Source organism: Protopterus annectens, chromosome 5.part0, assembly GCF_019279795.1.
Source record: "Protopterus annectens isolate FY-2018-M chromosome 5.part0, PAN1.0, whole genome shotgun sequence".
Classification (NCBI taxonomy): Eukaryota; Metazoa; Chordata; order Ceratodontiformes; family Protopteridae; genus Protopterus; species Protopterus annectens.
The window spans coordinates 1,794,966,313-1,794,989,751 of record NC_056735.1 but is presented as its reverse complement, the minus strand read 5'-3'; the positions used below and the strand labels follow the sequence as shown (position 1 = coordinate 1,794,989,751).

At 45.1% G+C, this 23,439-nt stretch overlaps 1 protein-coding gene across 1 annotated transcript in view; it reads left to right on the top strand.

The window, feature by feature from the left end:
- The window catches only part of ZDHHC20 (zinc finger DHHC-type palmitoyltransferase 20), a 1,600,692-nt gene that overhangs the window by 893,477 nt on the left and 683,776 nt on the right, over positions 1 to 23,439 (top strand). The gene's annotated exons all lie outside the window — the stretch shown is intronic.

The window sequence follows — 23,439 nt, the reverse complement described above, 5'->3', positions numbered from 1 at the left end:
TTCTTCGTGTTTCACTGTTGCATTCATTACATTCTGGTTATCTGCTTACAGTAGCCCTCAGTCAGCCTGATTAACAAAGTCTTGGGTCCTGCGTTGGATGCTGTCCCTTCTTCCATGACTGTCAGGTCGTCAGGGGTATAAAGCATGCAGCCGACGTCATTACATCAGTCTCTCTTGCTGTGCAGTGCCCGAAGCAGATGTCCTTCAAGAATGCATCTGCAGTCATCACATATGGGTTGTCCTGCCTCAGGCAGCCCTTCGGTCGGCCGGATTCCAAAGTCTGGGTCTGGCCTCGGCTGATGTCGCTTTCCCGACGTCAGAGCGTCTGGGGTATAAAAGCATCAGCCGACGCCATTTTCCTCAGTCTTTCTTGCCGCGTGGTGCCCGAAGCAGAAGCAGTTCGCAAGTGCCGGTCGGCCAGCTCCTGTGATTCAGCTACCGAAGACTTCAAAAAAGCTAAGTACCCCGTTGGGGACTCTTTCTTGCCTCCGCCGATGTCAGATAAAGTTAATAATTGTTTAACTTGTGGGAAACAAATACCTCATAAGGATTTCCATTCTTACTGGCTCCCATGTTTAGGCCCAGACCACGACGTCTCAGCCTGTTCAGCCTGTGCTTCCTTCAACCGACGAACTCTTAGACGTCGGTCGGAGTTTGCAGAGGAATTCTTTGGGGCTAGTTTTGCTTACAAGATGCCGTCGGCGACTCCGACTTCTCATTTGGTTAAGAAACTGAAGGACAAGGACCGAAACACACGGGCCGCGGTTTCGGCTGAAACCACGGTCAGGCCTACCGCGAGGGTCTCGGCTGAAACAGAGTCCTTGGTACTTCCTATTACCGAAACCGCGCAACTGACTACCTCGGCCCAGGAGGCCCCGGCCGAGTCGGTTATTGAATTACTTACTGAAACTGGTGTCCAGGAGCCTTCCGACACCATTCCTTTAGACAAATCTACTCCTGCACGTGGTGCAGCCAGACCTCCTGCATCCATGTCCATTAAGGCTTTCTCTAGGGCTAAAGCTGCTAAACTTTCTAAAGCTTTGCCTCCCAAGGTTACCTCTCAGAGACCCTCTACTGGCTCACAGATTCTTAGCTTAGCAGAGGATCTTATTTCCTTAATTAGAGGTTCTCAACCTCATCCGGACAGGGGCTCGCAACCACCTCCAGACAAAAGGCCCAGGGTTGAGCCCTCTGACCCCCACTCCTCAGATGAGTCCTCTAATGGCTCTACTCTGTCAGACCACCAGGAGGCGGCTAATTCGGCCTACGAGGATTCTGATGCTGAAGAATCTATTCCCTCGGCCTCCCCTCCTGAAGAGTTTTCCTTTGGAGAGACATTACACTCTGAGGGAACATTTTCAATGGCAGGGTCAGGAATTCTCTGATTCTAGAAAGAGATTAAGGACCTTTTTACATTTACCTCAGCGTAGGCCTTTAGCTATACCTCCTGTTTTGAATGTCATTGATGATGTGTACTCTGATGCTAGTACAACCCCTGACTCTCTCCCTTCGGCTCCTGCCAAACCTGATAGGTACTACAGGGTCTCGGACTCGCATCTTCACCTGTACAAGGCCCACTCTGCTGATCCAGAAACTATTTCCCAGGGCCCAAAAGGGGTTGCAGCTGCCACTGCTAGAAATCCTCTACCCTCTGAAAGGGAGTCCAGAGCTTTAGAGAGATGGGGTAAAAAAGTGTATACTTCTGCAACTCTTTCCATGAGGGCATTAAATTGTCAATTTCATATGATACAGTACCAAGAGTATTTGTTAGATGAATTGAATAAGAAACTGTCTTCATCTGAACTCCTTGATCGCAAATCCCTTCAGGATCTGGTACATAACTCCCAGCAGGTTAGTAACCATTTCTTGCAGTGTGGTTATGATGCATTGGAAGCTTCATGTAGGTCAGCTATGACAGGTGCAGTCATACGTAGGCATGCCTGGCTGAAGGAACATCTCTGCCAGACCATGTTAAAGCTAAGCTTTTGGATGCTCCTATGGAAAAGCAAAAATTATTTGGTTCCACGGCTCAAGAGGTCTTAAAGAAATTTGAAGAAAAGGCAAAATCTGTGCAAACAGTCAGATTTTCTGCAAGTTCAACCACCGAGATTCAGCAGAAATTGGCCTACTAAGAATTGGTCCTTTCCGGACTCGGACAGATCTCAGAGAGGCAGGAATAGGCGTGCCAGAGGTAGAGGGCAAACTAGAGGCTCCTACAGAGGCCGTCAATGGCAGCCTCCCAACCAGAGAGGTAGTGCAGGAACTACAACTGCTACACCAGGACAGACTCAATGACTTTGTTTTGACTCCGCCGACCAGGGCTCAATTAGAAGCACCTTTGGGCGGAAAGCTTTCTTTATTTTCAGAAAATTGGCACAGCATTACAAGGGACACATGTACACTGCAAATAATAGACAAAGGATACAGGTTCCATTTCCACACACTGACAAAAAGAAAAGGCATGCCAGACCTGCCACCAAATCAGAGGGCAGAGGCTTTGAAACAAATTTCCAACTTAATACAAATGAAAGCTATAGAAAAGGTTCCTCTTTCAGAGCAAGGCCAAGGATTTTACTCCAGATTATTCCTTGTTCCAAGAAAAGAAAATCAATGGAGGCCTATTCTCGACTTGTCTGCACTGAATACTTACCTCATTGTGCCAAAATTCAAAATGCTGACTCTACAGCAACTCCTTCCCATGCTGGGCAAGGGGTCTTGGCTGGTGACTCTAGACCTCAAGGAGGCATACCTGCATGTCCCTATCAGACAAGGTTGCAGAAGACACCTCCGATTTCTTGCAGGGTCAGAGCATTATCAATTCTCAGCATTGCCCTTTGGCTTATCTACTGCGCCCAGAGTATTCACGAAATGCCTGGCATCAGTAATTGCACACTGCAGACTTCAGGGATTCAAATTTACCCATATCTGGACGACTGCCTTATACAAGCGGACAGCCAGCAAACTTTGTTAAAGGACTTGGATTATGCCATCCACCTACTGCAGGCCTTGGGATATACAGTCAACATCCACAAATCAAGACTTGTTCCATCCCAAAGAATAACTTTTCTGGGTGCGGATCTAGACACAACCACCCAAATGGCCTTTCTCACAGAAGAAAAACAAAAACAACTACCGGATTACTTCAAGAATCTGACAAGACAAACTCAGCTGACTGCAAGGAAAATCCTGCAGGCCCTGGATTACATGGCATCTTGCATTCTTCTGATTCCACAAGCAAGGCTGCATATGAGAAAATTACAATGGTACCTAAGGAGTTTATGGACTCAGCACAGTCAGTTTAGAAACTTTGATCCCACTCATTCCATGCCTCCAAAAGGAATTTCTGTGGTGGGCTCAAGCCTGCCAGTCAAACAGTGGGTTTCCCTTCAGCAAGCCAAGAGCCAACCAAACAATCACTACGGACGCTTCAGACCAAGGTTGGGGAGCACACATGGAGGGCAGATGTATCCTAGGGCTATGGTCACAAAGGGAGCTACGCATGCACATAAACCAAAAGGAAATGCTGGCAGTGATACATGCAGTCGAGGCCTTCAAACTTTTTCTTCATCGAGGCCACCTACTCATAAGGACAGACAACACCACAGTTATGGTACATAAACAAGCAAGGAGGCACCCATTCCTACCCTCTTTGCAGACTGGCAATGAATCTATGGGAACTTTCCTTGAAACTCAATATACAGCTGCAGTCCCAGTTTGTGCCAGGGAGAAACAATATACTGGCAGACAGCTTAAGCAGAAATATCATGGATGCACACGAATGGATGCTGCACCCAGACATCATCTTACTCATAACACAATCATGGGGAAGGCCGGAAATAGATCTGTTCGCCTCCCCCACAATCATCAACTGAAGAAATTCTGCTCAAGGACATACCACCCACAAGCATGGAAAGTGGACGCTCTCTCCTTCAGCTGGAAAGCTCTAATAGTGTATGCTTTTCCACCTCTCCCATTAATGACCAAGGTCTTACTGAAGATCAGAACAGAGCAGCCCAGAGTGATTCTGATAGCTCCAAACTGGCCAAGACAGCACTGGTACCCACTGTTAGAGCATGTCACATACGAAACCGTGGCCTGTCCCCCTATGGCCACTTCTACTGACACAGCACAATTTCAAGACTCTGCATTCCAGCCTGAAAACCTTGCAACTAACTGCCTGGAAAATACCTTGACGACTCCTCAGGATAAGCTATCCCAGAGAGTGAAGGATATTATTATGGAAGCTCGCCGGCCTTCCACAAAAAAAAAAATTCACATTTGGAACACAACAAAGGGCCTAGATGCGACAGTGATGAACATGGCACATATACTGGAATATTTGGCAGAGTTGTTCCACAACGGCCTGTCTTGCTCTTCCATTAAGATACATGCTTCAGCAATTTCAGCAGAATACAATGTTGATCCATCTGTCTTCTCTCATCCTCTCCTGAGACAGTTTCTAAGAGGAATCAAAAACATCAATCCTCCAAGGAAACCACCTCTGCCTACTTGGGACCTTAACTTCGTGTTGGCAAAACTAACACTTCCTCCCTTTGAACCAGCAGCATCTGCAGATCTACAGTTTCTGTCTTGGAAAACTGCCTTCCTTCTGGCCATAACCTCAGCAAGAAGAGTATCTGAGTTACAAGCTCTAATGGCAGTACAGCCATTCCTTATTTTTCATCAGGACAGAGTTTCATGGAGAACCAATCCTACATTTATGCCAAAGGTGGTATCCATGGTATCTTTGAACCAAGCTATTCACTTGCCTACCTTCTTCCCACATCCACAAAATAAAGGGGAGAAGCTTCTGCACACCCTGGACATACACAGTTGCGCTACTACTTGGACAGAACTAAAAGTTGCAGAAAGGCTGACCAGCTGTTTGTAGCATATGCTGCTGAGGCACAAGGAAAAGCAATTTCCAAACAGACAATTTCAAAGTGGATAGGAAATTGCATTCGTTTTTGTTACTCCTTTCATGGAAAAACTGTGCCAGCTAACATTAGACCTCATTCCACAAGAGCCACAGCCACCTCCACAGCCTTCCTAATAGGGGTGGCTACCAAGGACATTTTAGAAGCTGCTACATTGAGCTCCGTGCATACATTTGCCAAGCATTACAATTTACCTTTATATTCCAGATCCAGAGCAGGCTTTGCTACGGCAGTCCTGCAGGGTATTTTAGCTACACCATCCTTTACTTAGTACCTCCACCCCCATATTGGCTATGGTATTCTACCCATATGTGATGACTGCAGATGCATCCTTGAAGGACATAGTACAGTTTTGTACCTACCATAAATGTAGATGTCCGATAGGTATGCAACTGCAGTCAGGTTTACCCTCCCTCCTTCCCCTCTGTGGTATTTCTTGGGTGCTTACCCCTTTTATAGTGGTATTTCTTGGGTACTTACCCCTCTTATAGCTAGCTGGGGGATCTATTATGGTGTATTTGTTTTTATAGTACTGTGCATGTTTGGATTTGTTTTAAAAATGCATCTCTCCAAATTCTAGCCTTCCTTAGAGGGCACCTGGCATCTGGGGCAAGAAAAACTGAGGAAAATGGCGTCGGCTGATGCTTTTATACCCCAGACGCTCTGACGTCGGGGAAAGTGCGACATCAGCCAAGGCCAGACCCAGACTTTGGAATCCGGCTGACCGAAGGGCTGCCTGAGGCAGGACAACGCATATGTGATGACTGCAGATGCATACCTATCGGACATCTACATTTATGGTAGGTACAAAACTGTACTTTCACAAGTGCTGGTCGGCCGACTCCTGAAATTTTCGTTTTCGAGTTTCAGAACCGAAGTCTTCAACTGAAGCCCAAGTACCATGTTGGGGAAACTTTTTCTTGCTCCTTACCGATGTCAGTAAAAGTTAATAATTGCATTACTTGTGGAAAGCAAATACCTCCCAAAGATTTTCATTTGTACTGTAATCCTTGCCTGGGCCCTGACCATGACGTACCTTGCTGTCGGTTTTGTTCTTTATTTAATCAGCGCACTATCCATCGTCGGTATATTTTTGTCTCTAAATATTTCGGTTCTCTGTTTAATTATCCAGAAATGTTGTCTGTTAGCCATCCGACTACTGGTATTCCGAAAAAACGCAAAGATAAAGACAGACAGGCCACCTAGGTCCAAATCTGCTGACGATGCTTCTCCTAATCCAGTCGCCAGTACGCCCGGTACTCAGTGAGGTGCTTTTGCAGCCCCTGATACCCACTACTTCTGATTCGCAGGCCACTACTGAGACCCATTCGGAGTCCGATATGCGGCGAGATGCTTCAACTGTGGAACTTGCGGATATCTCTACCTTGGATGGGTCCGGACCCCCTGTGCAGGCACCGGCTTCTGAGGGTGTATTCAGGCCTACGAACTTGCATATTAAACCGACGCCTCCTTCATTTAGGCCTAAATCTCGAACAATGCCTAAGAAACCAACGCCCAGGCTGCATGCTCAGGCCTCTATGCCTAAAAAACAAATAAGAATGACTGAAGATGTTATAACTTTAATCAGGGGAAGCCAACCTCCCCCTTCTAAGAGACCTATGATTGAAGTTGTTGTTGAATCTTCTGACCAGGATTCTGATTTTTCTGATTCTTCTGATGATCTGGATTTGCCCTTATCTACTTATGAGGATTCTGATGCAGAGGACTCTATTCCCTCTGCTTCCCCTCCAGAGGATTTTTCTTTTGGTGAAACCTTACATACTCTAAGGGAACATTTCCACTGGGAAGGCCAGGATTTTTCTGATTCAAAAAAGAGGCTTAGGGATTTCTTACTCCTGCCTCAGCATAGGCTGTTAGCTATACCTCCTGTACTAGACATTGTTGATGATGCCTTTTTGGAATCTAGTTTGGCCCCTGATTCTTTGCCTCCTGCTCCCAGAAAACCTGACTGATATTACAGGATTCCTGATTCACACAAGTTTCTTTTTAAAAATCCTATTGCAGATCCAGAGACTATTTCACAGGGACCCAAGGGCATTAAGGCTTCTACTGCTAAAAATCCTACCCCTTCTGATAGAGACTGCAGGGCGCTGGATAGATGGGGAAAGAAGGTTTACACTTCTGCACCCTTGCCCATTAGGGCTTTAAACTGCCCGTTTCATATGTTAAAGTATCAACAACATGCTATTGGGTTGCTTAAACAGAAAATTATGTTGATTCCTGACTGTGCTGAAAATAAAGAATTACAGGATTTTAATGCATTCTGCTAAACAGGTTGGTAAATGTACTTTGCAGTGTTGATTTGATTCATTAGAGGCCTCTTGCATGGCTGCTGTTACCGGGTCTGTGCTCAAAAGGCATTCTTGGCTTAAGGAGCAATCTTTGCCTGATCTTGTTAAAGCCAAACTGTTGGATGCTCCCATAAATCAGGACCGCCTGTTTGGCAACAAAGCTGAGGAAGTTCTTAAAAAGATGGAAAATAAAGCTAAATCTTGGCAAACTGTTAAAGATTTCTTGCAAGTTCAGCCTCCTAGATTTAGTAGGCATTGGCCCTCTAAGAATTGGTCCTTTCCAGCCCCTTCCAGGTCTTCTCAATCCAAACCCAGACAGCAGAAACCTCAGATTTCGATCCAGGGGAGACACAAGACAAAGCAGTGGGGGATTTCCGCACCCAAATCTAGGAGTAGTAAGACCCCCCCTATGGAAAACTGTCTCAATGACTTGCTTTTAAAACTTCCAATCACTTCCCAACTGAATGCTCCTTTAGGTGGAAGATTGGTTTGCAGGCCAAAAACTGGGAACTCATTACCCAGGACAAATGGGTTTTAAATAGTGTCCCAAGGATACAGATCTCATTTCCACATGTTACCAACAAGTGGGTGGCCGGATCTACCCCCAAATCAGTGGTCAGAGGCCCAAAATCAAGCACTGTCTCTCTTAAGCATGGGGGCTATTCGGTTGGTACCAGAAGAGGTAAAGGGACAAGGTTTTCTCTTCGAGACATTTCCTGGTACCCAGAAAAGGCAATACATGACGTCCTATCCTGGACCTTTCTACTCTAAACACCTTTCTGGTCATTCCAAAATTCAAAATGCTGACTCTTCATCATTTCAGCTGCTTTCTATGCTAGGCAAAGACTCATGGTTGGCAACACTAGACTTAAAAGAAGCATACCTGCACATCCCTATCAGGGAGTCTTGCAGAAGATACCTCCACTTCAAAGCAGGCTACATGCACTATCAGTTCTCTGCACTGCCCTTTGGGTTATCTACTGCGCCCAGGGTATTCACAAAGTGCCTAGCTCCAGTCATTGCATTTTTGCAGGCAAAGAAATATTCAAATATACCCATACCTGGACAATTGTCTAATTCAGGCAGAAACCAGCCAGCGATGCCAAACAGTCCATTTATTAGTGAGCGTTTTCGAAGGAGTCAATGCCCCAACTTCTTCAGACAAAAAAGACAATGAATCAAACATTTAAATAAATGGTCAATCAGCATATTCAATTATTCAATGATTGTTTTTCAACTAGTTCAGCACTACCATCCTTCTGCATTTCAACATTTACAAAACTGTTGTAAAATGAATATCAACTAAAGCAAAGGATACATTTTGTCTGAAATAACACTAAATATTCATGAACTAATTAAATACTATTAAAATCCTATCTAAAATTTCATTAAAACTTACACTTTTTATTAAAATACATGAAATTACATGAAAAAGCTTTGGTGCAGACTTAAAAAATCTACTTGATAGAAATTTATGATTTATACTAAATGTGTACAACTAATACCATGTCACATACGTTTATATGGCTAATAAATACATACCTAACTAGGTTACTAGAACATAAGTTTTATAAATACTGGCATAAGTGCCTTCAATTTCAAGATGCTTTTAATTGATGCATATTCATTAAAGCCTGGTGGAATATGGGCAGTTGTGCGAATTTGCCACATTACTTCACTTTCTTCCAATCTAAGTTCCCAAGGGGCCTCCCCTTAATTCACATTCCACTTGGTGTACGACCACGTACTGGAACTTGTGACTAGGGTTTTCAATAATGTGTTTAGCTAGTGCATTGGTAGTCACTTTCTTATTAATATTATATTGGTGCTCATAGATCCTCTGTTTAACCTTTCTCGGTTTTACCAATATAATGTGATGGACATGCGTCACAACTAGCTACATATGCAACTCCCTTTGATTCACAATTAAATTTACCATTGATAGTATATTAAATTAAATTATTAAATTTTCTTGGATGGCAGCATTTATGAGGTCAGCATTAAAAGATCCTCAGGACATTTTTCATGTAGCTTTTCATGTAATTTCATGTATTTTAATAAAAAGTGTAAGCTTTAATGAAATTTTAGATAGGATTTTAATACTATTTAATTAGTTCATGAATATTTAGTGTTATTTTAGACAAAATGTATCCTTTGCTTCAGTTAATATTAATTTTACAGCAGTTTTGTAAATGTTGAAATGCAGTGGGATGGTAGTGCTGAACTATTTGAAGCACAATCATTGAATAATTGAATATGTTGATTGACCATTTATTTAAATGTTTGATTCATTATCTTTTTTTGTCTGAAGAAGTTGGGGGTATTGACTCCTTTGAAAGCGCGCACTAATAAATGGACTGTTTGGCATCGCTGGCTGTTTTTTTTTTGTTTTAACTAGTGTGTATCATTTCTCGTGGTTTTCGTAATTCAGGCAGAAAGCTAGGACATACTTTTGAATCATCTGACCTTTGTTCAAAGGGTGCTGACTTGTCTGGGGTACACCATAAATGAAAAGAAATCACACCTGGTACCCTGTCCACAAATTATATTCCTAGGAGCAAGCTTGAATACAACTTCCCAGATGGCTTTCCTCACGCCAGAGAAAGATTCATTTTCAACCTACTTCAAACAAGTGGCCACAAAAACCCAGTTATCTGCAAGGCAAGTACTGCAAGCGTTGGGGTTCATGGCCTCCTGCATTCTTCTAATTCCATATGCAAGGCTGCAAATGAAAAAAAACTACAGTTGTATCTCAAAAGCCTATGGTGTTAACATTCACAGGATCTAGAAGCAATGATTCCTGTCATACCTTGCCTACGCCTAGAGTTCCTTTGGTGGGCAGAGGCCTGCCACCAAAACAGGGGACTATCATTCACACTACCCCCTGCAGCCTAAACCTTAACAGATGTATCAGACTATGCATGGGGGGCTCACCTGGCAAGGAAGTGCATTCAGGGCAAATGGAACCCAAGTCAAGTCCACCTGCACATAAATCAAAAGGAAATGTTAGCTGTACAGAATGTTCTGACAGCCTTCAAGGACCACATTCTTCCAGGACAACTAATGATAAAGATGGACAATACCACGGTCGTGGTACATAAACAAGTGGGGGGGGTACACATTCTTACCTCCTCTGCAGACTAGCCATGGCATTGTGGAACACAGCCTTGAGCTACCAAGTGAATCTACAAGCTCAATTCCTGCCAGGAAAACTAAATACACTGACAGACTCAGCAGAAACCTCATGGACCCACATGAGTGGAAACTGGAACCAAGGATTTTCAACATGTTGACAATCAAATAGGGGAGCCCAGATATAGAGCTGTTTGTCTCCCCCCCAGAGCCATCAATTGGACAAATTTTGCACAAGGATTCCCCACAAGCTAGCTTGGAAAGTGGATGCTCTATCCTTCAGCTGGAAAGTTTATGCCTTTCCTCCTCTGCCTCTGCTCTCCAAGGTACTACTAAAGATCAAACAGGACAAGCCAAGGATGATTTTAATTGCACCAGACTGGCCACACCAACACTGGTATCCCCTCTTGCTCAGTGTCACGCTTGGCCCCATGGCACCTGCCTCAGACTCCTTCCCTTTTGTCTCAGCAGGAGAACCAGATTCTGCACCCTCCGCTGCAAACCCTGAACCTAGCAGCCTGGCTAATTACCTAATCACTCCTTTACCATCCCTCAGTAAATCAGTGATGGATATTATTTTAGAGGCAAGGAGGCCTAGTACTAGAAAATCTTATGCTGCAAAATGGAAAAGATTTTGTGCCTGGAATCAATCTCAAGGGATAAGCACAGCAGTGCCCAGTTTACCTCAGATTTTACAATACTTGACTGAGATGCTTCATAAGAGGTTGTCCTTTTGCTCCATCAAAATTTATGCCTGAGCCATTTCAGCTCATTATAGCACAAAGCCTCCCCTCTTCTCTCACCCGCTGCTCAATCTGTTCCTCAGAGGGGGGGGGGGGCAAAAATTTAAGGCCACCCAGGAGAGCCCCTACTCCAGCCTGGGACCTTAACTTTGTCTTGGAGAAACTCACTCTTCCTTCTTTCGAGCCAGCTGGTACTGCAGATTTAAAATTCCTTTCCTGGAAAACAGATTTCCTTTTAGCAATGAATAAAACAAGCATCCGCTAAATTGTCTTTGGGAAGATATGCAGGAAACCTTTAAATGTACTGCAGAAATTTCAAGGAATCCTTTGTAAACATTGGAATTAACTTAGGGAAAGAAAGCTTTTTGTCATGCTCCCACTACTTACCAGTTTGCCCCCTTTACCCACTTGGATTCATTCATTCCCCATCACTGGTCGAGAGTTGCCTGAAAAGGCCATCGTTTATGGAGCTGTTGCTGTGGTTTGGCTTTTTACTTGCTGACAGTACCCCCTACATGCATTTGGCCAAGTGGGGGAGGGAGGCTTGTTATGGGTTGACTGCCAAGGTCTTTGTGCCCATTTTTCCTGCTAATGCTTCAGATGCCTAAGCCACTGGTTAAATCTGGGTCTTATGTGAAGTAGTCAGGGCTTTATCCCTCTACAGTACTGTACCAGATATGTAATTTTATATAAACCATCTTGGAAGGCTTTAGCACCTTTTCCTGAAGTAATTGCTACCCAGTTTTCATTCATCAGTGTGTCTGGTTATCCATAGCCCATTTCCCACTTTTATGTCTTAGAAGAAATAGGTACATATTAAGTGGCTGCCCTAATGAGGCATATGAAATGGTACTGTTAACCTCTATCGGTAAAGTAATATAACCCCAACACACACCTTTACTTTGATGTTCTTCGTGTTTCACTGTTGCAGTCATTACATTTGGGTTATCTGCTTGTAGATAGCCCACAGTCGGCCTGATTAACAAAGTCTTAGGTCCTGTGTCGGCTGCTGGCCCTTTTTCCATGACATCAAGTCATCAGGGGGTATAAAACTTGCAGCCGACGCTATTACATTCGTCTTTCTTCCCGTGCGGTGCCCGAAGCAGAAGCAGTTCACAAGTGCCGGTCGGCCAACTCCTGAAATTTTCATTTTCGAGTTTTAGAACCGAAGTCTTCAACTAAACCTAAGTACCCCATTGGAGAAACTTTTTCTTGCTCCTTACCGATGTCAGTAAAAGTTAATAATTGCATTACTTGTGGAAAGCAAGTACCTCATAAAGGTTTTCATTCTTACTGTATTCCTGCAATAGACCCTGACCACGACATACCTTGCTGTCGGTTTTGTGCTTTATTTAATCAGCACACTATCTGTCGCTGGTATATTTTCGCCTCTGAATATTTTGGTTCTCGATTTAATTATCCAGAAATGTCATCGGTTAGCCATCCGACTACCGGGATTCTGAAAAAATGCAAAGATAGACAGAGACAGGCCGCCGAGGTCCAAAACGGCCACCGACGCTTCTCCTAAGCCAGTTCGCCGGTACTCAGTGAGGTGCTTTTGCAGCCCCTGATACCCACTACTTCTGATTTGCAGGCCTCTACTGAGACCCATTTAGAGTCTGGTATGCAGCGAGATGCTTTAACTGTGGAACCCATGGATGTCTCTACCTTGGATGGGTCCGGAGCCGCTGTGCAGGCAGAGGGTGTATTCAGGCCTTCGAACTTGCATATTAAATCGACGCCTCTTTCTTTACTTAGGCCTAAATCTCGATCCATGTCTAAAAGACCGACACCCAGGCCACATGCTCAGGCCTTTATGCCTAAAAAACAGATAAGAATAGATCTAATAACTCTAATCAGGGGTAGCCACCCCCCCCCCCCCAAGAGGCCTAGGATTGAAGTTGATTATGAATTTTCTGATCAGGATTCCGTTTTTCTGATTCTTCTGATCTGGATTTGCCCTTATCTACTTATGAAGATTCTGATGCAGAGGATTCCATTCCCTCTGCTTCCCTTCCTGAGGATTTTTCTTTTGGGGAAACCTTACATACTCTAAGGGAGCATTTCCACTGGGAAAGCCAGGATTTTTCTGTTTCAAAAAAGGCTTCAGGATTTCCTTTTCCTACCTCAGCATAGGCCTTTAGCTATTCCTTCTGTACTAGACATTGTTGCTGATGCTTTTTCAGAATCTAGTTTGGCCCCTGATTCCCTGCCTCCTGCTCCCAGAAAACCTGACAGATACTACAGGGTCCCTGAGTCCCACAAGTTCCTTTTCAAAAATCCTATTGCAGATCCAGAGACTATTTCACCACTGTTATGTGGTACATAAACAAACCGGGGGGTACACATTCTTACCCCCTCTGCAGACTAGCCATGACATTGTGGAACATAGCCTTGAGCTACCAAGTGCACCTACAAGCTCAATTCCTGCCAGGAAAATTAAATACACTGGCAGACAGACTAAGCAGAAATTTCATGGACCCACACGAGTGGAAACTGGAACCAAGGATTTTCAACATGTTGACAAGCAAATGGGGGAGCCCAGATATAGACATGTTTGCCTCTCCCCAGAACTACCAATTGGACAAACTTTGCACAAGGACTCCGCACAAACAAGCCTGGAAAGTGGATGCTCTGACCTTCAGCTGGAAAAACCAATCGGTCTATGCCTTCCCCCCTCTGCCTCTGCTCTCTGAAGTACTACTAAAAATCACGACAAACCAAGGATTATTTTGATTGCTCCAGACTGGCTGCGCCAACACTGGTACCCCCTCCTGCGCAGTGTCATGGTTATCTCCATGGCACCTGCCTTAGACTCCTTCCCTGCTGTTTCAGCAGGAGAACCAGATTCTGCACCCTCAGCTTCTAACTCTGAACCTTGCAGCCTGGCTAATTACTTAATCTCTCATTTACCATCCCTCAGCAAACCTGTGATGGATATCATTTTAGAGGTAAGGAGGCCTGGTACTAGAAAATCTTATGCTGCAAAATGGGAAAGATTCGGTGCCTGGAACCAATCTCAAGGGATGAGCACAGCAGCTCCCAGTTTACCTCATATTTTACAATACTTAGCTGAGATGCTTCACAAGGGCCTGTCTTTTTCCTCCATTAATTCTGCGCCTCAGCCATTTCATCTCATTACAACACAGAACCTCCCCTCTTCTCGTATCCACTGCTCAAGGAGTTCCTCATAGGGGCAAAAAACTTGAGACCACCCAGGTGAGCTCCAACCTCCTCCTGGGACCTTAACTTGATCTTGGAGAAACTCGACTCTACCTCCTTTCGAGTCAGCTGCTACTGCAGACTTAAAATTTCTTTCTTGGAAAACAGTTTTCCTTTTAGCAATCACTTCAGCTCAAAGGGTATCTGAATTACAGGCCCTTATGGCAGTGGAGCCTTTCATCATCTGTCATGCGAACAGGGTGTCCCTCAGAAACCAATCCATCCTTCATGCCCAAGGTGGTATCCATTGTGGCTTTTAATCAGTCCATTCATTTGCCAGTCTTCTTTCCCAATCCACACAATAAAGGGGAATGGATACTGCATTCCTTAGATGTGCACAGACAACTTAAATTTTACTTGGACAGGACTGAACCTCGAAGGAAATATGAACAACTGCTGGTGTCATTTGCTGCAGGGGCAGAGGGGAAGGCTATTTCAAAGCAAACCATTTCTAAATGGATAAGCCATTGCATTCATTTCTGCTATAAGCACCATGGAAAACCTATCCACCAGGGGATCAGACCTCACTCCACCAGAGCTGCATCTACCTCTACATCCTTTCTCAGAGACGTCCCTACCAGGGACATCCTAGAAGCTGCTACCTGGAGTTCTGTACATATTTTCACCAAGCATTATCATTTGCCAATTTTCTTCAAATCTAGAGATGGCTTTGCCACTGCAGCCTTGCAAGGCCTTATAGCTGGCCCTAATGCTGTCTAAATTCCTCCTCCCAACCATAGCTTTGGGAATCTACCCAAATGTAATGACTGCAACAGTGAAACATGAACATAGTACAGATGTTCTTCGTGTTTCACTTTTGCAGTCATTACATTTGGGTAATCTGCTGGTAGGTTGCCCTCAGTCAGCCTGAATAACAAAGTCTTGGGTCCTGCGTTGGTTGCTGTCCCTTCTTCCGTGACGTCAGGTCGTCAGGGGTATAAAACATGCAGCTGACGCCATTTTCATCAGTCTTTCTTGCCATGTGGTGCCCGAAGCAGAAGCAGTTCACAAGTGCCAGTCGGCCGACTCCTGAAATTTTCATTTTCAAGTTTCAGAACCGAAGTCTTCAACCTAAAGCTAAATACCCCGTTGGGGAAACTTTTTCTTGCTCCTTACCAATGTCAGTCAAAGTAAGTAATTGTATTACTTGTGGGAAGCAAATACCTCATAAGGATTTTAATTTGTACTGTATTCCTTGCCTAGGCCCTGATCACAACATGCCTTGCTGTCAGTTTTGTGCTAAATTTAATCAACACACTATTAAGCGTCTGTATATTTTTGCATCTAAATATTTTAGCTCAAGATTTAACTATCCGGAAATGTCGTCTGTTAGCAATTCAACTACCGGAATTCTCAAAGTGCAAAGAAAAAGACAGAGACAGACTGTCTAGGTCCAAAACAGACGACGAAGCTTCTCTTAAGTCAGTCGCCGGTTCGCTGGTACGCAGTGAGGGGCTTTCGCAGCCCGTGATACCCACTATTTTTGATTCACTGGCCTCTACCAAGACCCATTCGGAGTCCGGTGTACCGCGAGACACTTCAAGTATTGAACCCGCGGATGTCTCTCCCTTAGATGGGTCCAGAGCCATTGAGCAGACACCGGCTTCTGAGGGTGTTTTCAGGCCCTAAAGATTTGTATATTAAACCAACGCCATCTTCAAAAACAAGGCCAAAACCAGCTTCCATGTCTAAAAAACTGATGCATGGGCCACGTGCTCAGGCCCCTATGCCTAAAAAACAAATGATCAAAATGGCTGAGGATTTAATTACCTTGATCAGGAGTTCCTAACCCCCTCCTGCTAAGAGGCCTAGGCAAGGCACTGATTATGAATCTTCAGATCAGGTTTCCATTTCTTCTGATTCCTCTTATGATCAGGAATTATCTCTTCCACCATGTTCATCGTGCATACAGCTGCAGTCATAACAGATGGGTTCTCCTGCCGTCAGGCGGGTCCTCGGTCGGCCGAATTCCAAAGTCTAGGTCCGGCTTCGGTTGTCGTCGCTTCTTCCCTGACGTCAGTGCGACAGGGGTATAAAAGAACCAGCCGACGCCATTTTCTCCAGTCTTTCTTGCCGCATGGTGCCCGAAGCAGAAGCAGTTCGCAAGTGCCGGTCGGCCAGCTCCTGAAATTACGAACATTTTGCAACCGAAGTCTTCTTGAAAGCTAAGTACCCCGTTGGGGAAACTTTTCTTGCCTCAGACCAATGTCAGAGTTAATAATTGTATTTCATTTGGGAAGCAAATACCGCATAAGGATTTTCATTCCCTTTGCATTCCTTGCTTAGGCCCAGACCACGACGTCTCGGTCTGTCGTTTTTGTGCTACATTCAACAAACGCACCATTAAGCGTTAGGAGTTAAGCCCAGCACTATTTTGGCAAAAAATTTACCTATATTATGTCGTCGGATACTCCGAATTCAGTTTTGTCTAAAAAACGCAAAGATAAGGACCGACACATGAGGTCCGTAGCCTCTACCGACACCACGCCAAAGCAGACTACAGGTGGTCCGGTTCTCAGCGAGGCACCTACACAGCCCCTGCCTACCGATGACACTTCATTGGTGGTGTCTTCTGTGCCTGAGGTCGCAGGCTCCTCGGCCCACACCCCGACTACAGATACCGAAGACACTCTTGGTAGTGAAACTCAAAATGTAGACAGGTCTGCCTCCTCTCAAGATGTCTTCAGACCTTCCTCATCTTTTTCCATCAAGGCTTTCACTAAGTCCAAAGCAGCCAGGCATTCTAAGAGACCAGCTACACAGGGCCCTTCTCCAGGCCCCATGCCTAAAAAACAGATGCTTAAAATGGCTGAGGATTTAATTACTCTTTTCAGGGGTTCTCACCCCCCCCCCCCCGTACAAAAGGCCCAGAGTGGAGGAAGAATCCCCCTCCTCTGACCAGGCCTCCATTATTTCAGAGCACTCGGATGAACAGGAACATTCTTGCTCGCCTTTTGAAGATTCTGATGCAGAGGAGTCCATTCCCTCTGTCTCCCCTCCAGAGGATTACTCATTTGGGGAAACCTTGCATACCTTAAGGGAACACTTCCACTGGGAAGGCCAAGAGTATTCAGATTCCAAGAAAAGGCTTAGGGATTTTCTCTTGCTACCTCAGCACAGGCCTCTGGCTATACCTCCTGTCTTAGACATACTAGATGATGTGTATTCGGAGGCCTGCCTTAACCCGGATTCTTTACCTCCAGCCCCAGTCAAACCTGACAGGTACTACCGGGTTCCTGACTCGCACCAATTTCTATACAAAAGCCATGTGGCTGACCCAGAAACTATCTCACAGGGCCCCAAGGGAATTAAGGCCTCCACTGCTAAAAATCCATTACCTTCCAAGAGAGATTCCAGATCTTTAGAAAGGTGGGGAAAAAAGGTATACACCTCGGCCACCTGAACCATGAGGGCATTAAACTGCCAGTTCCATATGTTAAAGTACCAACAGTTTCTGTTATCACAGTTGAGAAGCAAAATGTCACAACCTGAACAACCAGACTTGAAGGAGTTGCAGGATTTGATGCATAGTGCAGAACAAGTGGGTAAACATACCTTGCAATGTGGTTTTGATGCTCTAGAGACCTCATGTAGAGCTGCTGTTACAGGATCAGTCATACGTAGACATGCCTGGCTCAAGGAGCAAACCTTACCAGATCATGTCAAAGCTAAATTACTAGATGCCCCTCTACAAAAGGATGTATTATTTGGTGTTAAAGCTGAGGAGGTATTAAAGAAAATGGAGGAAAAGGCTAAATCAATGCAAACAGTGAAAGATTTTCTACAGATACAACCTCCACGTTTCAGTAGAAATTGGCCTTCCAAAAATTGGTCCTTTCCAGCCACGGACAGACCCCAAAGAGGTAGATACAGGCGCCCGAGGGGCAGAGGGCAATCTCAAGGATCGTTTAGAGGCAGACAATGGCAAGCTCCTACACAAAGAGGTGGTGAGGATAGTTCGCAGCCATTCAGAAAGCAAGCCCAATGACTTTCCCCTTTGCATGCCAAGCAAGGCTCAAATGGCAGCACCCTTAGGTGGAAAACTGCCATTATTTTTGAAAAAGTGGCATATTGTCACAAAAGACAAATGGATCCTGGACATTATAAACAGAGGCTACAGATTCCATTTTCACACCCTTCCAAAAATGAGAGGCATGCCAAACCTGCCACACAATCAAAGGGCAGAGGCACAAAGACAAATTTCAGATCTCATGGACATGAAAGCTATTCAAGAGGTACCTATTCAAGAACAAGGTCAAGGTTTTTATTCCAGACTATTCCTGGTACCAAGGAAGGGAAAAGATTGGAGACCTATTTTGGACCTATCCATCCTAAACACATTTTTACTCGTACCAAAATTCAAGATGCTCACATTACAGCAGCTTCTTCCCATGCTGGGCAAGGAGTCTTGGCTAGTAACATTGGACCTCAAGGAGGCATACCTGCATGTCCCAATCAGACAAAATTGCAAAAGATACCTCATATTTCTTGCAGGTTCAACCCATTATCAATTCTCTGCATTGCCCTTTGGCTTATCTACTGCGCCCAGAGTATTCAGGAAATGCCTGGCATCAGTAATTTCCTACTGCAGACTTCAAGGGATACAAATATACCCATATTTGGACGACTGCCTGATCCAAGCGGACAGCAAGCACATACTTCTGAAACATCTGGCTTTTGTAATAATGTTGTTGAATTCTCTGAGATACACAGTCAACAAAAAGAAATCCAGGCTAATACCCTCTCAGAAAATAATTTTCCTGGGTGCCAACTTGGACACAAACACCCAGATGGCCTGCCTCACGCCAGAGAAACAGGGGCAACTAACTCAATACTTCAGAAAACTAGCAAATTTCACCAGGCTGACTGCAAGGAAAATCCTGCAGGCTCTGGGATTCATGGCATCTTGCATCCTACTAATCCCATGTGCAAAGCTGCATATGAGGAAACTTCAATGATACCTGAAAAACCTATGGTCTCAACACAGCCACAGTTTGGAAACAATAATACCACTAATTCCATGTCTTCAAAAGGAATTTCTGTGGTGGGCTCAAGCATGCCAAACAGACACAGGTCTCCCATTCTGCAAGCCTCAAGCAAATCTAGTCATCACAACAGACGCCTCGGACTATGCCTGGGGGGCGCACATGACAGATCGGTGCATTCAGGGCAAATGGTCCCAAAAAGAAAAGCACCTTCACATCAATCAAAAGGAAATGCTAGCAGTAATAAATGCTATTATAGCTTTCAAAGACCTTCTGCATCCAAGTCAACTATTGATAAGGACAGACAACACCACAGTAATATGGTACATAAACAAACAGGGAGGAACCCATTCATACCCCCTATGCAGGCTGGCCATGTCACTTTGGAACATGGCTGTGGAATTACAAATCGAACTTCAAGCACAGCACTTGCCAGGCAAGGAAAACACGCTGGCAGACAACCTAAGCAGAAATATGACAGATCCACACGAATGGAAGTTGCATCCTCAAGTTTTTACAGAGATGATACAAGCATGGGGAAGGCCAGACATAGATCTCTTTGCCTCCCACAAAAATCACCAATTGACAAAATTCTGCTCAAGGACTTTTCATCCACAGGCCTGGAGAGTGGATGCTCTCTCTTTCAGTTGGACAACGACAGTTTATGCCTTTCCGCCTCTTCCTCTGCTGCTCAAAGTTCTATTAAAACCAGAGCAGACAGACCAAAGATGATTCTCATTGCTCCAGACTGGCCAAGAAAGCACTGGTACCCACTCCTGAGGAGCCTGACGCATTCCCCACCATGGACCCTACCTCTAATGCCTCCTCTTCTGACTCAGCACAGCTTCAAAACTCTTCACAGTCAGCTGAAAACACTCAAATCTGGCCGCATGGAAGATTCCTTAACATCACAACAGACCCTACTCTCCAAGGAGGTGCAGGATGTCATTTTGGAGGCCAGAAGGCCGTCTACTAGAAAAGCTTACTCCACAAAATGGAAACGGTTTTGTGCCTGGAATGAGAGAAAGGGCCAGAATCCTGGAAAACTGAATTTACCTCAAATATTACAGTATCTAGCTGAGCTGCTAAGCAGTGGACTTTCATTTTCCTCCATCAAAATCCATGCCTCAGCCATTTCTGCAGAATACAGCACTGATCCACCTTTATTCTCTCACCCCCCTCTTAAGACAGTTCCTCAGAGGGGCTAAGAATGTAAAACCCCCAAGGAAACAACCAATACCTGCCTGGGACCTCAATTTCATTCTAGAAAAGCTGACCTTGCCTCCTTTTGAGCCAGCTGCCTCAACAGATTTGCAATATTTGTCCTGGAAAACAGCTTTCCTTCTGGCTATCACCTCAGCTCGCAGGGTATCGGAACTACAAGCCCTCATGGCTGTGCAGCCTTTTATCTTCCATCAGGACAGAGTTTCCTTACGAACCAACCCGTCCTTTATGCCAAAGGTGGTATCCAGGGTAGCTTTGAATCAGGCCCTTTTACCCTAATCCCCAAAACAAAGGGGAGAGACTACTACATTCCTTGGACATCCACAGACAGCTGCGTTATTATTTGGACAGAACAAAGCCTTTCAGAAAAACAGAACAGCTCTTTGTGTCCTATGCTATAGGAGCTCAAGGGAAGCCAATTTCCAAATAGACAATCTCAAAATGGATAGCCCACTGCATACGCTTTTGTTACTCTTTTCATGGTAAAACTGTCCCTGCAGGCATCAGATCTCACTTCACAAGGGCCACAGCTACTTCTGCAGCTTTCCTCAGAGTAGTTCCTACCAAAGATATTTTGGAAGCAGCCACTTGGAGTTCTGTGCATACCTTCTCCAAGCACTACCACCTACCATTATACTCCAAAACTAGAGCAAGCTTTGCCACTGCAGTCTTGCAGGACATCCTGGCTCCTCCTAGTTCCACCTAGTGCCTACCACCCCTTTCCTAGCTTTGGGATTCTACCCATCTGTTATGACTGCAGCTGTATGCACGATGAACATAGTACAGTTTTGTACCTACCATAAATGTAGATGTTCGAGTGCTAATACAGCTGCAGTCCAGGTTTCCCTCCCTCCTTCCCCTCTTGGGACAGGCCTATTGGCTAACACCTCCTCATACAACCTGATTAGGATATTCATTTATGGTGTATTTGCTTGCAACTACTGTATTTTGATTATATTGCATTGCTTTATTACATAAATTTATGTATTGCCTTCTTTCTTGGGGGCACCTGACATCTGTGGCAAGAAAAACTGAAGAAAATGGCGTTGGCTGGTTCTTTTATACCCCTGTCGCACTGACATCAGGGAAGAAGCGACGACAACCGACGCCGGACCTAGACTTTTGAATTTGGCCGACCGAGGACCCGCCTGATGGCAGGAGAACCCATCTGTTATGACTGCAGCTGTATTAGCACTCGAACATCTACATTTATGGTAGGTACAAAACTGTACTTTATGAGGACTCTGATGCAGAAGAATCCATCCCTTCTGCTTCTACTCCTGAGGATTTTTCTTTTGGAGAAACTTTGCATACCTTAAAGGAACATTTTCATTGGGAGAGTCAGGATTTTTCAGAATCCAAAAAGAGGCTTAGGGATTGCCTTCTTCCTCAGCATAAGCCTTTGGCTGTACCTCCTGATGTCCTTCAAGGATGCATCTGCAGTCCTAACAAGTGGGTTGTCCTGTCGTCAGGCAGCCCTTCGGTCGGCCGGATTCCAAAGTCTGGGTCTGGCCTCGGCTGGTGTCGCACTTCACCCGACGTCATCTCTGCTGGTCTTCGGGTATAAAGGCATCAGCCGACACCATTTTCCTCAGTCTTTCTTGCCGCGTGCGCCAAGCAGAAGCTGTTCGCAAGTGCCGGTCGGTCAGATCCAGAGATTACTACTACCGAATACTACTTGAAGACTTCTAAAAGCTAAGTACCCGTTGGGGACTCTTTCTTGCCTCAGCCGATGTCAGAAAAAGTCAATAACTGTTTAACTTGTGGGAAACAAATACCTCATAAAGATTTCCACTCTTACTGCTTACCTTGTTTAGGCCCAGACCACGGCGTAGCAGCCTGTTTAGCCTGTGCTTCCTTCAACCGACGAGCGCTTAGGCATCGGTCGGAGTTTGCTGAACAGTTTTTCGCTCAGATTTTGCGTATATTATGCCGTCGGATCCTCCGACTTCTCAAATTGTTAAAAGCAAAGAAAAGACCGACACTCGCGGTCCGCGGTTTCGGCGAAACCACGGTTAAGCAAACCGAGTGTCTCGGTTTCGGCGAAACCGAGCAAACGGGTCAATCTTCAGCGAATCCATGACTACTACCGAGGCTCCTGCTACCCTAGTTGAATCGGCCTCTGAAGTTTTGCCTACTAATGTGGTCCCTCTAGAATTATCGGACACCATCCCTTTGGATGTCTCTACCCCAGCACGTGGTGCTGCTAGGCCTCCTGCAGCCATGTCTATTAAGGCCTTTGCCAGGGCTAAAGCAGCCAAAACTGCTAAATCAGTGCCTGTTAAGCCCCCCTCACACAGGCCCAGTTCCAGTCCTCAAATGCTTACTCTGGCAGAGGATCTCATCTCTTTAATAAGGGGATCCCAATCTCACCCAGACAGGGCCTCTCAGCCTCCAGAAAAGAGACCTAGAGCAGAGCCCCCAGAGCCAGTGTCCTCAGATGATTCTTCTGATGATTCAGACATTACAGACCATCCAGAGGCTCCTTTTTCTACTTATGAAGATTCCGATGCTGAAGAATCTATTCCATCTGCCTCTCCACCAGAGGAATTTTCCTTTGGGGAAACCTTACATGCCATGAGAGAGCAATTCCAATGGCAGGGACAAGATTTCTCAGATTCAAGAAAAAGGCTTAGGACCTTTCTACACTTGCCGCAACATAGGCCCTTAGCTATACCTCCAGTTCTGCCTGTTGTGGATGATGCATTTAATGATGTTTGCACTGCTCCTGATACCTTACCTCCAGCCCCTGCCAAACCCGATAGGTTTTACAGGGTACCGGACACTCATCACCACCTATACAAGGCCCCACTTGCAGATCCTGAGACTGTCTCCCAGGGGCCTAAGGCAGTAGCTTCGACCTCAGCAAAAACCCTCTCCCTTC